Below are 12,801 nucleotides of genomic sequence, written 5' to 3'. Positions count from 1 at the left end.
TGTTGTTTTCACAAACGTTTGTTGTTACCGTTTTCATAATATGATTTTATAATTGATTTGTGAATTATTATCTAGTACCCATTAAGTCATAAGGTAGAATAGAAAGAGTCATCATGGTACTGGTACCAGAAATTCAGAATATCATATTAGGTATCACAATAATTAAAATGAACAATAATAACAATAATAATACCTAATACATAACTTTGTAACAATAAACTTTAAAACCGAATGTGTTATAATTGTTACTATAAATACTTAAACAAAATTAAATTAATATGTTAACGAGAATTCCCCTCACACTCTACATCTTTATCAATTCGAATATTGGGAAAGTGTGGCAAGATACGCATAATGATCATTATTAAATAGGAACAATATGTTCCACTAATTTATTTTATTCTATAGATCTCACCACCTCATTCTAGTGCCGAGGTCATGGAAAGCATGGGGCTCTACCTCCATGCCCCCCAAGTGCCTTCATGGCATGTTACGGGGATACCTTTACCTTTACCTTTACCTATAGATCTTACCTCAGGTAGCCAGTAGAACAAGTCAAAAGTTACACAAAAATATACAATACATAGCAAGCAGATTAATTCAGTTTACAAACATAAACAATTTATCAGTGGAGTAGAAGACTTGAGTATGCAGAAATTTGTTAATTCGTTCTGAATAGTTTCTCTTGGCTCTTTAAAGATTTAAGAACATTAGGCAGTGCATTGAAGACTGTAATACATGAATAGCGAAGTTTTTTATATGGCATCCTTTTATGCACACCTGTCATAAGTTAAATTTCTTTTACAAAACGAAAATATGTTTAGCTTCACATGAGTTACCTCAGAATAGTAATCCATGTTCCATTATAGAATAAAAATATATCATTTTAAGGGTATTTATATCATCTATAAAAGATAGGGATCTTAATGCATAACGGGTAGAGCTCAGTTTAGGAATGTGTTTTCCAGTTCAGGTGAATATTCAGTTCCAGACCAATAAACTTTATGTTTATAGATTCTTTAAGATCAGTTACACTTAATCTGAGCACTAATTTATTACACTGGTTTTATCAATATTAAGTGCTAGTTTATTTGCTCTAAGCCTAAACCATTAATTCATTAGATTTAGCACTGTATCAGAAGTGTTTATGAAGTGATCGTATTGTTTACTTGTGATAATCACAGTTGTATGATCTGCAAATATGATTACTTGGGATAAATTATTATTTATGATTGAAGCTAAATCAGTAATATAAACTAGAAGCAATAATAGACCTAAAATTGTTGCCTGAGGAACTCTCGTATTCAATATGTCTAAATTCTGAGTAACTTTGGGACTATTTGGTATATTTATTTCCACTTTTTATCATCTATTTAATAAGGAAAATGTTAATCAACCTAAGGCCTCATCTTTAATAGCACAGAACTTCAGTGTGTTTACCAGTATGTTGTGATCAAATGCTTTAGTTAATCCACAAAATATAATAGAATGTTGGAAATTAATTCATATGAAGCCTACATTAGCTATTCCAATTCATATATTTTTTGTTCAATATTCCTTCTCATACTTTTCTTTTCATGAAGAAATTTATGGTAGACAGAACAGGTACTAGGGGTTTTTCTTCGTGTTCTCCTATTCCCCTCATCATTATCATCATAATTCTACCAATACTCCACACTCAACCTCAGCCTGTGAGGTCCCAAGCCAGGCATCCAGAATAAATAAAAATTGGCTGGAAGTTTTACACATTTGTTTTTAATAAAGACTACTGTTAATAATTGCATTATGAAATACATTTTAACAGAGGTTACAGTATACATTGTTACTTGGTTGTTGATAAATGCATTATACTCAATAATTCTACATAAAGAGAATTGCGAAGTTGATTGTCCATTAAAGCTATCCTGACAGTGTTCGAAAACTACAGTTTTACTAATGTGTAATTTTTTGTTTAATTTTGTTATAGTTGTTAGTCCCGTATTTTTGATAACTTTGACGTTGAAAATATAATTTCTTCATTGCCCACTCTTTACATTAATGTGCTTGCCCATTTCTAACTCGTAAGTTAGTATTTATTGTTATGGTTGTATGATATTTATATTATGATGGTGCAGATTATGATTTAACTTGGTGAGGCACGTGTACATCTTGTCATATTCTTTGTAGTTTACACATTTTAGTTGGGGTTGTACTATTTGTCTCTCTTAAACATTACGTGAATCTTTGTGCAAGGGGTTTATTTTGCTTCTTTTAATTAAAGTTTGAAATACATACGTACATATAAATTTGTAATATTAATTCGAGAAAAAAATTACAGTAAAATCCTGATTATTTGTCATCAGATTTTCTTTATTTACGAGTTTATTTTTATGCATTGGCAGCAGTGCGACTGTATTTTAGATAAGGGGGTTCAAGTGTCGACAACAATGCAAAGTAAAATGATATATTAATAACTTGTACTCTTGTAGGGTTGCTACTGAGAGTAAGCCATCCATCACAAGAATTATAATTATAATCTTGAGATGGCATTCTTGTTTCCCAACATTCTTGCCATCAGGAAAGTGCAAAGAAAAAGCTAAAGAAAGTAGATACTTATATTTCCCAACAATCTTGCCATCAGGAAAATGGGAATGAAGATTAGAATGAAACAACAATGCTTATGTGTAAAGAAGTTGTTCAAATGGTATTAATAAACTAATATTTTATCTTATGTTCATGTTCTGTGTTATTTTCATAGAATAATGTAGTGGTAGTTGTGTCAAGTGTTTACCTTTTATATGAAAATCAGGTATTGGTATAGATTATTCTTTTGATTAACGTTTCACCTCAGCCCCATCATTGTAATGGATAATCAGGATTCTACTGCATTTACTACCTCTGCTTGAAGTTTAGGCTGGTATTTACAACTATTATCAGGCGGTACATTTCACTTGACGATATGTGTCAGAGGAAGAACAATTGTTTGTATACATCTAAAGTCTGATTAATGTAATATGTAGCTAGTCAGCAATGTATGCAGTGGAGGGGGAAAGGTACTGGCCATCCTACACCACTATCTCCTGGCTTGGTTGCTTCATGAGTGATACCTTATTGATTCTGACAGTTTACTAAACAACAGAAACAACTGCATTTACGTTTTTCCCTCGAGTATAGTATCACTGATTCATAAGGAAAAACTAGAAGTTGCAGATTACTTCAAGTAAAAGATTATGCGTACTCGTACAGTATGTGGTCTACGTAGCATATCTGCCTAGCCGATTGAAATTATTTTCGTAAATAAATGGTGCTAATTTATTTCAGAAAATATATGAGCAACATAAGATAAACCAATAATGTTAATGTCAGGAAAAGGTAGTTGTAAGAATACATTATTATTTCCGAGAAATACTAACTTTTGAAATCAATGCTGCAGTGCTTATTGTTCAGCAGTATAATAGAGCATGTATCTATATAGACAAAAGTTTTTCGAAATTTGTGTAGCTCAAACGACCATATACAATGGCAGTTTTAAAAATAATTACAATATTATGAGCACAAATTTCGTATGAGTTTTGTAAAGTCAATTGTGTAATCTGTTTTTGTAATTCATATAAATAAATTATATCCATCACATACACTAAAAGTTTAAAATCACAATGGTTAATTATTACCAGTTACAATAGTAGGTGAAACTAATTATGCAATAGACTAGTAACTGATGTTGCTCATATTTACTTAGGTGTATGTTGGGGAAGATTTATTTCTCTTGCCGTGTTTGTAACATTTGAATTTATTGGATTTATAATAAATTGTAGACTATGTTTTTCTGATCAGTAATTTTTACGTCTCTTTCAATTGAAGTGCTGGACTATTTCTATATAGTCGAAACTCGCTTTTATATTTTTCAAGGATTAGAAAAAGGCATGAACTTAAAAAAATGGAAGGGGCTGAAATGTGTAAATGGCGAGAAAACGTTAATAGCAGGAAAGTAAAATAGAATTCAAAGTCCAACACCCATTTTACACGTTTTAACTAACATTTAGCTGATACAGAACTAAGAAATTCAGGGAGTGATTAAAACCAGTGAGTTACCCTCAGTGTTCTGATGATTTTCGTTCTTGACATTGGTTTAAACCTAGCCAAGGGCATTGGGTTTTAAGGGTAATTGAAATTCTTAGTCCTGTGCCATAAATTAAGAAACATGTAAAAGAACTCTGATTCTAGGCAAAACAACCAGACATATTCTCGCTCATGTTTCCTGTTTCTAGATAATGTCTATCCACGTTCTGTGAGACTGCAGCATGTCTGATGCTCAAATCAGGAAAATCATAAACATTTGTTCATAGCATATTTGCAAAGATATTGAGACTTACACTAGCTCTTTAAAAGATGAAAAGTTACATAACTAGGGTAACAGTGTTAGATGTCCGATGTTAAAAGCTCAGGCACAGTGAACTGATTGAGGCTTAACCTAACATGCAGCTGGAGTAGTTCTCCATTCTCCTAGAAAACTGGTCAACGTAGGCTTGATCACATAAGTCTTCCTGAGTATAACTTACTGTAGTTGAAAAAGGAAATCATGCCATTAGGCATTATAATATTTAAAATCCTCTGTGTCAACAGTTGTCTCTACTTTTTTTAGTTTGAACTTTTGTAAATACGAAATATATTTAAGAATTTTGGAATTTTAGCAGGTACGTTTTTGGCTGAGACTATTAATTATTTTGGGTAATATTCAGTTTTATACATAGGCCATTATTGTGGGCACAGTTGTAAATATTTTGGTGACAGCTTCTTAAGAAAGATTAGGCATTTCATGCAGTAATTATTTTTCAGTTCCTCAGACATATATATATATACTGTGTATATAGGAGGTTGAAAAAATGGATTAACTAATTTATTAAATTGAAGGAAGTTTTAAATTTCCGAGTATTGCGTTTCATATTAATTCTCGTTTTTAACAGTTCAAGTTGCAGCTCAAACCTGTGTCTTGTGAATAAGGTGAACTGTAATAGTTATGCAATCACGTATATATTTATTAAAGTTTAACTGCAATTGTAATTGTAAATACACATGTATATACACAGTGTGTATAGAAAATGTTATATACTGTTTAGTTAACATTTATTTACTTGTAAGTATGGCAACGTGAAGCATTTTGTATTGGAAGTTCCTTGCTTAACAACCAAGACTAAGACGGATGTATATGTATGATCTGAAAATTCAGGTCTGGTGTTCCATTCACCAGTCAGCCATTTTATACTCTTTTTTTTTAAATTTATTGTTTTAGTATTACACTTTTAATTCAGATGTCATAATGTGATGGAATATTGGTGCTTTAATTTAAACTACTGCCATAAAAGATACATTGAAACATTACACGTTACACATTTAGCCTTTATGCTGAATGTAAAAGTTACAAATCTTATAAGATTGTGGAAAATATAATTCCTTAAGTAACAGTAATCACAATTGTTTCTACTTATATTAAGTCTAGAGAACAACATAAATCGGTCATCGTAATTATAGGAGGATGATGAAATATGAGGTTGTGGAGTCTTTTGTGTAGCTTAGTTACAAAGTGCAGTGCATAGACCCTGGAACAAATATAAGAATTTGTGATTGTAAGTTCTTTCTATTTGTTCTCGGAGGTGAGTCATTTTTCCCATTTATTTTTATTCCATGTATGAGCCATTTATGTATCAAGAGTGCGTGCATGTGTGTGTATGTGTATTTTCTTGGAGTACGCAGTGATATGTCACAAAATACTGTAAATGTTTCTGGAACATCCCCAGATGATCCAGTGCAATAAGACACCAGTAAGTCTATTTTTTTTATTCGATTGAGTTTGAATCTCTTGCAAGTTGTCTTTATTATTTACATGCAATTATTAGCCATTATAAATGAGTCTTATATTATTTTGTAATATACTACATTACAACGTAATGAACGTGTTAATAAGGGGTATAATGCTACAATATTTGTGATGTCTTAATCTATTTGCAGATACGCTGTAATATAACAATGTTTTAAAAGGAAAAGTACAGGCTGTCACTTTTATTAGTGCATAGCATTTTAAAATATGGGATGTTTCATAATTTTTTGTGTCATTGATATTGGTTATTAAGACATCATGTCTTGTAATGTGTGAATAAATTGAAGTGATATAATGTCTTAATTAGCAATTCCAGATTACAGAAAACAATTGAATGAAACTAGCAAGTGTGAATAGGATGCACTAGAGCACATAAGAGTTCCATAAAGTGTGTCATTTGGTGTGAACATAAACATATCCTACCTCAGTTTTATCTACTTCTGAAATAGGGCTTAAATAACTTAACATTGTTTTAAAACTTTTATGCGTGGAAAATTGGAGTGACGGAAGTTACGTATGTCAGATTAGATCAGGTGCATGTAAGTGCCTGCCTATATATCTAACTAATGTGGCTCATTGAAAAGTGTCCTCAAATTTAGACGTGCACAAATACAGGTTAATACGACCTATACTTTTATTATAATATTCTCAAATGTGATATAAATCATGTGTCTGCTTTCGTATTGAAAGATGTCATTACAATTCAAAAAATGAAATTTGAATGTTTTTATGTACATAGACTTTCAGATTCACCTTGTATTCTTAGTGCAGAAGCATGTATTGAATGTAACGAAGCTTAAGTTAATGTTATTTTTTAATTGAATGAGATAAACGCGAGTGCTAGATACATTAGTTTGAAAGATCAGATGGGCATCAAAATCTAAGTCCTTTACGGACAATCAGAGCTAATTAACCCAAGTAATAAGAATGTAAGAACATATGCATCTTATAATAGATTGTCGTATCTGCATCAATGGTGTGTTTACATGCAGTGAGATCAAGTAGTTCAATATTATATAGTAAGAAATTCAACGACATTGAAAAATTATGTGGCAAAGTTATGAGAAGAGGCCTTTATGGGAAATTCCAATCCTAAATATGTAGATAACATTTTATTTATTATACCTTGTACAGACACGCAAAACTCACTTCCTTTCATATATGTGTGTTAACCAGTTTGTTAGACTTATAAGGTTCGAAAGTAAATTCAAAATTTAATAGAACTGTAGTAGGAATAACAATACTTCTAGCTTAGATTTTCAAGGCAATAGGAAAAATTCACGTTCATATTGATATTATTGCTCAAAATGGAATGTGTACCCCTTTAGTTTAGGGTTTTCTCCACTTTAAGAGCCAACCAATGGGGAGTGAAGAATCAGTAATAGCTGCTACACAGCACATACGAAACGTGCCTAAAATCTTCTTCCATTACTTTTATAAATTCTTCAGGACACTTTTTATGATCTTAACTCCAGAGACATCTAGGAATCCTTTAGTGATGTACTCTGAACTGAAACAGTGTATTATACCAGTGCTTCCATCTCTTTCTCTCTGTATGATGGATCAAAAGAGAATGAGACCAAAAATTTGTCCTAAATGGTTGAAATTCTTTTTCTTCTTAATAGCAGAGAAAAGGAAATATTTTACAAAAATTTAAGTTATAACTGAACCCTTTTATTTAACTGAGAAACATACTGAATACATTATTAAAATCCTAGGTAACCAAAAACTAGAAGTTTTAAGGAAAAAGGTCGGCTACGATATAGTGATCCACAGTAGTCCTATAAATCGGTGAATAAAATACGAGTATTTTACCATAGACTAAATTTATGGTAAAATGGCTTACATGTTACCGTGATTCACTAGACCTGTTTCAAGAAGTCGAAGACATCCTGTAAATGGATGTTATAAAATGAATAATGAAATTTTAATTTAGAAAAAGAAAGAGTTATTTTATGCCCTATTTATGTATAGAAGAAGAGAAGACTGTTGTAACTTTCAGATAAATTATTTTACACTTTTTGCTTCCTGATTTTTTTCCGAAATATATGGAACATATTTTTCTTTTTATTTGGAATGTAAATTTGTTTATACAGATGTGTAATTGGAGAGGCAATAAATCATATTTCGATTAATATAATGTCGCATATAGAATTTAGAGGGATACAGATATTTTACTATAACAACTAGGTGAATAAGTGAAAAAGGATAATACTTTCACAGGTTTATCAAATATGTGCTTCAGGTTCATTTAATTTTCCATCATATTGCGTCTCTACGCCTACTAGATATTTTGATAGAATTTGAATGTGAGGTTTCTTTTTCCTGAAAGGATTTTGGTTACTGTAATTTCGCAGCTTTTCGTAAATTAAATTAAATTAAATTAATAAAGAATTCGATGTAATATTATAAATGTATCAATTTGGTTTGAAATATGAACCCTGAACATGATTCTATTATATTGTGACTTGAATTATTTTTTCTAACTTGAAAGCTCCTTTATGATTAGGTTTTCAGAGAAAGTGAAATTGATATAGCAGATATATAACTCATGGCACATTATTCCAGTTCAACAGTTAACATTGTCAGTAACATTAACTGTGAATGCAACATACTTACTTATCTTTAAACTCATTTTAGCAGCTACATATCATTGGATTAAAATATGAAATATAGTGCATACTTTTTTAATCCATGGTTCAACAGTCCACGGAGGACCAAGGCTAACCAGCTGACCCCACGTCCAAACACCTCAGCAGAGGGAACGATCATCCAACCAGTGTCTGGGTAGTATGTGATCGACACGATGTTCCCTGCAGCCATTATAGCTGGCATATGAAATTGGATTACGCTACTAAATGCAATTCCCCAAATTCCTCATGCTACTGGATGGGCAGCGGTTCCATACAGTGGCAGAAATCATGAAAAAATTTCTTCTCCCGTGAGGATTCGAACCAGCTCTCATTCCAGACTGCTAGGCCAAGACACGATGCCTTAGACTATGTAACCACAATACGAGACTAATTTATACTCATTATAAACAAAAGGATTATTATCATTACATCCTGTTAAAAATTAATGGACTGCAGTGTTGTGTATTAAACTGAAAGATTATGAACATTTTATAATATAAAACTATAAAAGAATCAATAAAATACACAGATATGTCTACATTCTTAGTTTCTGTCATCTTTCTAACCACCATTTTCTATATCCAATACTAGGTACTTTATTGATCATGTTCACATAAATATTTTCCTCCATAGTAATGCTTCAAAGCTGTAGATAATTTGGCTCTCTTAGATGTTCACACTTCACTACATAAAGGTGAATCTATATTGTACCAGGATGATGATTATAAATAGTGGAATAATGACGGGGAAAACTGGAATAGCCCATTAAAACCTGTCCAAAACTGTTTTCTCACCACAGATTTCACTTGGATTTAACCTCGTACACTAACGTATGTTCGAAATCAAATTGATTTCCATTGAAGTATACAAATTACAATTACGCAATGTTTAATATGTTTTATGGTCATTGGAGTTAATTATCATCTAAAAACAGAATTATTTGTGCTCGTAAAGCAAATGTATATGTTTTTGGTGGAATAATGAAAGCACATTAAGACTTGCAGTATAAAACATATAAATTGGCAATTAAAGTAAAATATAGAAAATGTATTTACTTTACAAAATAAAACTATCAGAGTTGTGTAATAATCTGCAAAATATTTCAGTTGAACATGTTTACTTGAAAACTTGAAACAGTTTGAAGACTGTTTATGTGAAAAGTGTCATTTTCTTTAAAAATATTATATAGGGGAGAGTCGGGTAGTATCGGACAGCGGGTAATATTGGACAGTGAGTTTCTTTCATCTACCACACGATGATAGTACCTGATTGACATGGTTACGTTTCTGTGATGTCGCATAGAGAAACGTAACCATGTCATTCAGGTACTACCATATGGTGGTACATGAAAGAAACGCACTGTCCGATACTACCCGACTCTCCCCTAATTGATTTTAACAAAATTACTTCATTTTTATGACTTTCTATATCGCAGTATCTTTTTCTAAGGGAAAAATATTTTGTAGGTAAAATACTACAACAAAGGCAAAAAAATTATTTATATAGAGTACATTTTTCATTATCGTTGGAATTTCTCTGCACTATAATATTCGAAAAAAAAAATGTTAATCTGTATAATTCAAATCCATGCTATTATTATTGAATGTGCTAAGTGACCTATCACTTTTTATTGCTGAATTAATTATCGAATCATTTACTATTGTTTCATAGAAGACTTCACTATTTGTAATGTTCAAACCAACTTTACTCATTTTAACAAATTTCTGAGCACACAAAATCTTTCTTGTTGCGATATATGATAGTACTTTACAGGTGTTTATTAATTTACTGATGTAATTGTGACAATATAATATATCTGGTGATACTGTTTCCAATTGTGATACAGTGTGTTCTAATGCCATTATTTCGTGGAATCATGTATCACATTTACATAAAACATGATTTCTCGTTACAGTATACATTTTATACAGTAACAAAGCTAATTCTTGTTTTGTAAAAATAACTGCTTTGACAAGACTAGGCCTACATTCTTCTGATTCCCTTTGCCACAGTAATCTTTTAGGCCTATGTATTTCTGTCAAATTCCATGTGTATGTATATTTTGCAGCAAGAGGCTGTGACAATTTCTTTTATGTGTTTCCATGTTTTGTAGTAATATTAGATTTCTTGTTTTATTACAACCTGTGGTACTTACGTCACTTCTTGTCCTACCTCCTGTCTGACTGTGAAACAAGCGGATTCAGGTTTCAAATCCTGGTTGGGACAAATTACCTGGTTTGAGGTTTTTCCGGAATTTTCCCCCTCAACCACTTGATTGCTGAGTGACTTTCGGCATTGAACCTCAGACTCATTGTGTCTTCATTAATTTCAATTTCATCTATCATTTTCAATAGTCTCAGGTCGACCAGGAGATCCGGCAGACGTGGTACCATGATTCACCTACAGATAGACTATCATCTGTCTAGGGGAGCAGCACAGATCCCAGGGAGGCGTAGGGGCTTTCATAGTGGACTGCAGCAGACCAGGAAGTGTAGCTCTCTCTGACAGATGGTGCTATGGTAAATCAGTCACGATATCTACGGTGCTGCGATCTTCAGGTCAATATAGGATGTAGCAGGACGTAGTACATGATTTGCGAAAAGATGCCATCGATCTGAGGAGACTGCATAATAACAACAGGGAGACAGAGGGCTGTTGCGGACTCCGTCAGACCTGGATGCTGTAACTGAATTAGTAAGATGGCATCAAGCAGTGAATCACATACTCACGGGAATACTGTCCTAAGGACTTCAACAATCATCCCATGATAAGGTTTCACAATAAGCTTCAGGCTGTAGTACTAGCCTTCAGGGCCTCCTAAAAAAAATCACGTTAAGCAGCTGTATTTTTTCAGTTATATATTGCCTGCTCTTCTTTCGCTCAAATAGTATTATGCCTTGTACTCCTATCTCCTTGAAGATCTTTCATTCCATTGCATCTCTGTAATAGACGACGTATAGATTTCCTTGCAGATAATATTGTAGTTCAATACTCCGTACTCATTCTTGAAAGATGTTTCGCACATCCCAATCAATTGATAAAAAATAACTCTCAACTGCTTGAATGTTGAGTTACTTTGCTCCTTGTAAATTTCTTTTCACAAGCTCTCACTTTTATTCTTTCAGCTCATACTGATGGTTAATTCAAAATTGTATTTCAGATATATCATATACAAGGCGATTCAAGATGTTACACAGAAATGTGTAGGATTTATTCCTGAGGTTATTGTGAGTGAAAAAAAGTACGTGAACAAAGATAAGATTCTGAGTAGTTCTGTACCTAAGTAGCCTTATCGAACATAACTTAATCAGGCATGTATAATGCAAAGTGGAAGTGTTAACTGATTGGATAGCATATATACGAAAAACTAATATAAATGTTTGCGCAAGTAGAACAAAGTCTGCCAGATAGGTACAGGCACCAATATAAGCACTGATTATTCTTGTAAGTTATTTGAAGTAAAATAACATTGTTACAGATTCATAATTATTGATAATTGAAAGCATGTTCACATGAAATTTCTTACTCAAAATTATCTCAAGAATGAAGTCATGAAGTGTCGATACAACTTTGTAAATCACTCATACACATATATACACATATACACACACATAAACATTACAAAACCAATCAAGTAATTTGTGATAGTATAACAAAGATACCTTACTTGCTTCAAAGGATTTATATTGAATTAAATATTTGTATTCTTTTAAGTCATAACTATTACTCTACAAACTATTGTTCTCATTCTCTTACAAAAGCTAATGTTGGATGTAATTTGAATAAATTCATTTAAATGTGGAACAATAATTAAGTAAAATCTCAATTTTATACGCACAGTACTGACAAAAGAATTATAAACTTCTACTTGTAAATGTTTACTTTAATAATTATGCTGTTATGAAGTAAATAAGTTTCGTACATAATTTTTTGTTTATGACGTGAATAAAACTATTCTGGAAAGGTAGAATTAAAGTCTTTCACACATATCCTAATTTAAAAAATAGTTGCTAGCAAAATAGAATAAATTTTCTCTTTGCAATATGGTGGAAATATAAAATGTGATGTTTCAAGAAGTGTAAATTCGTATTATCCAGAAGAAAACTTACAGACAAAAATTATAGTATATCAATTCAAATAAATACCTGTTATTTTGCCAAGAATGTTGATAGGTATCTCAGAGTAATTATCTGGAACAAATGCATGTAATAAATAATATTCAGGTAATAATTGATATTGGAACAATAATAACTGCGAGTGCAGAGTAAAGTGATATTATACTTTTGTTATAGTTTTTCATTGTTTAGTTCTGTA

At 31.8% G+C, this 12,801-nt stretch overlaps 1 protein-coding gene across 1 annotated transcript in view; it reads left to right on the top strand.

The window, feature by feature from the left end:
• The window catches only part of RhoGAP93B (MyTH4 and RhoGAP_KIAA1688 domain-containing protein RhoGAP93B), a 121,077-nt gene that overhangs the window by 103,814 nt on the left and 4,462 nt on the right, over nucleotides 1–12,801 (top strand). The window lies entirely within an intron of this gene.

This window comes from Periplaneta americana, chromosome 2 (assembly GCF_040183065.1).
Source record: "Periplaneta americana isolate PAMFEO1 chromosome 2, P.americana_PAMFEO1_priV1, whole genome shotgun sequence".
Classification (NCBI taxonomy): domain Eukaryota; kingdom Metazoa; phylum Arthropoda; class Insecta; order Blattodea; family Blattidae; genus Periplaneta; species Periplaneta americana.
Note: the sequence above shows the minus strand (reverse complement) of the source record. Positions and strands in the feature narration are given on the sequence as shown.